Raw genomic sequence first — 2,719 nt, 5'->3', positions numbered from 1 at the left:
TGCTTGCTAACTGGCCACAACCCTCCTTGGCCTCAGTAGGGTAAAACCAGGAGAGGGCTCATCTGGGCATTCCTTGGCGAGAGAGACTTTGTAGAAATCCAGTCTCATCAAGGAGAAAGCCTAGCACTCCGTTTGAGCAAAACAAATGCTAAGTTTTGACACACTGGAGAGGGTAAAGAGGAACTTCCAGTGATGTCCCTTCCTTGAGGAGGCAGAGCATGGGGCTGAAGTAGCTGGTGGCGTTCTCTTTCTCTCTCTCAGAAAAGTGGGAGCAATGAATGAGTTCCCAGCTACCACAGCTGTGCAGGTCACTGCTGGAGAAAACTGTTTCTTTCCTGTAGCACCCTGAGTTTTGAGGCTCCATGACTGGGGGTATGGAGGAGATCAAGAAAGTGACAGATAAGAGTATCAAAGGGCATGAAAGGGACATAGTTCCTGCTGACTGCTTTTAGGACTCCAGCAGAAAGCCCACCCTACAAAGAAACCACCATTAGGTTAATAAGAGATTCTTCAGCAGAAACCTTACAGACCAAGAGGTAGTGGAATGACATATTCTAAGTGTTGAAAGAAAAAACTTGCCTGCCAAGAATACTGTATACAGCAAAGTTATCTTTCAGATATGAAGTTGAAATACTGATTTTTTTCCAGACATACAAAAGCTGAAGGAGTTCATCACCACTAAACCTGCCTAGCAAGAATTGCTGAAAGCAGATCTGCAGGCTGGAATAAAAAAATAATGTTAGTTAAGAACATGAAAGTATACAACACACAGTGGTAAAGTCAATATGCCATCAGTTTTGGAAGCTCTGATTCTGTAACAAGATGGTGTGTTAGCCACTAACAATAGTATAGAGGTTAAGGAAAATCATATTAAAAATAACTATAGCCACTATAATTTGTTAACAAATAAACCATCTAAAAGAGGTAAATTGTGGCATCAAAAATATAAGGGGAGTATGTGGGTGGAGCTTTTGTATGCTATTGAAATTAAGTTGCTGTCAACTTTAAATGATCTGTTTTATCCGTAAGATAAAGGTTTTGCTTTATGCTTTATGTAAGTCTCATTGTAACCACAAAGCAAAAACCTATAGTAGATTAGGATCAGAGAGGGAGACAAACCATGAGAGACTCTTGACTCTGGGGAACAAACTGAGGGTTGTGGAAAGGGAGGTGGGTGGGGGGATGGGGTAACTGGGTGATGGGCATTAAGGAGGGCACGTGATGTGATGAGCACTGGGTGTTATATGCAACTGATGAATCACTGAACATTATATCAAAAACTAATGATGGACTATATGTTGGCTAATTGAATTTAAGTTAAAAAAAAGGATGGCCACCTAAAAAAAAAAACAAAAACAATAAATAATAAGTGTTGATAATGATGTGGAACAAAGGGCACTCTTTTACATTGTTGATGGGAATGTAAACTGGTGTAGCCACTATGGAAAACAGTATGGACATTCCTCAAAAAATAAAAAAATAGAATTATCATTTGAACCAGCAATTCCATTCTTGGGTATACACAGAAAGCAGGATCTGGAAGAAATATTTGCACACCCATGCTTGTTGCAGCATTATTCACAATAGCCAAGAGGTGGAAACAGTCCAAATGTTCATCAACAGACAAATTAATAAAGAAAAAAATATATAAACACACAAAATGGAATATTATTAAGTCTTAAACAAGAAGGGAATCCTGTCCAATGTACAACGTGGATGAACTTTGGGGACATTATGCTAAGTAACATAAGCCAAGCACGAAAAGGACAAACGCTATATGATTTCACTGTGATGAGGATCTAAAGAAGTCAAATTCACAGAAACGGAAAGTCGAATGGTGGCTGCCAGGGGCTGGGGGTAGGAAATGAGTTGTTCAGGGGTATAGAATTTTGGTTTTGCAACAAGAAACAGTGTAAGTGCTGTTGCACATCCATGTGAATATATTTAATGGTGCTGAAACTGTACTTACAAATGGTTAAAATAGTAAATTTTATGTTGTATTTTTTGTGCCATAATTAAAGATTAAAAAATAATTTTTGGACATTGTTGGGGAATCAGATTCAGGAAGACACTGCCATGGCCTATTATCAGTCACAGCTGTTTCCAGTAAATCAAGATGTGGTTGCTGCTGCCCATGATAGGAAGTTGCAGAAATCCCCACCATTGGCCACACAGCTCCCCTAAAACACTGAGGCAAGTGACCAGTAGGAAAAGTAATGTTGCCATTAACCCTCATGCTTGCTGAAGCACGTGTTTATGTCTCTTCCTGCCAATGTAGAAAAAAAAGTATATAACTTGTATGTCTCTTTCCCCCTACCAGATCTTATTCTAGCATGTATTATTGGCAGAGTATAAATTGCATCAAGAACACTTGTTAAGGGATCTAGAAAGTATTGGCCCCAGTCTTCTAGCCCCTTTCACACAAAGTAGGGTATGAAATGAGAAGGACCCCCCCTGGTTTCCATTAAAAAAAGCCAACATGCATACTCCAGATCATTTTACTAAGGGCTTGGTGTTGACCTATACGCATATTGCATTTCCTCTATGGATGAGTTTATATTCTTTTCTACCAGGAACAGGGAAGTTTAGGATGGAACAAGATGCCAGCATGAAAGCAGATGTCTGTTTCCACAGATGACTCTCTATTACTAACTTTGAGGGTTTGGGCATGTGTGGAAGGGAAAAGTGTAGGCTATAGGTTCAAGACAGTCTTTCTTCC

Source organism: Eumetopias jubatus, unplaced genomic scaffold (genome assembly GCF_037043125.1).
Source record: "Eumetopias jubatus isolate StellerSeaLion01/CBP00866 unplaced genomic scaffold, mEumJub1_p1.0 scaffold_13, whole genome shotgun sequence".
Taxonomy (NCBI): domain Eukaryota; kingdom Metazoa; phylum Chordata; class Mammalia; order Carnivora; family Otariidae; genus Eumetopias; species Eumetopias jubatus.
The sequence above is the reverse complement of the archived record's forward strand: the minus strand, read 5'-3'. Positions refer to the sequence as shown.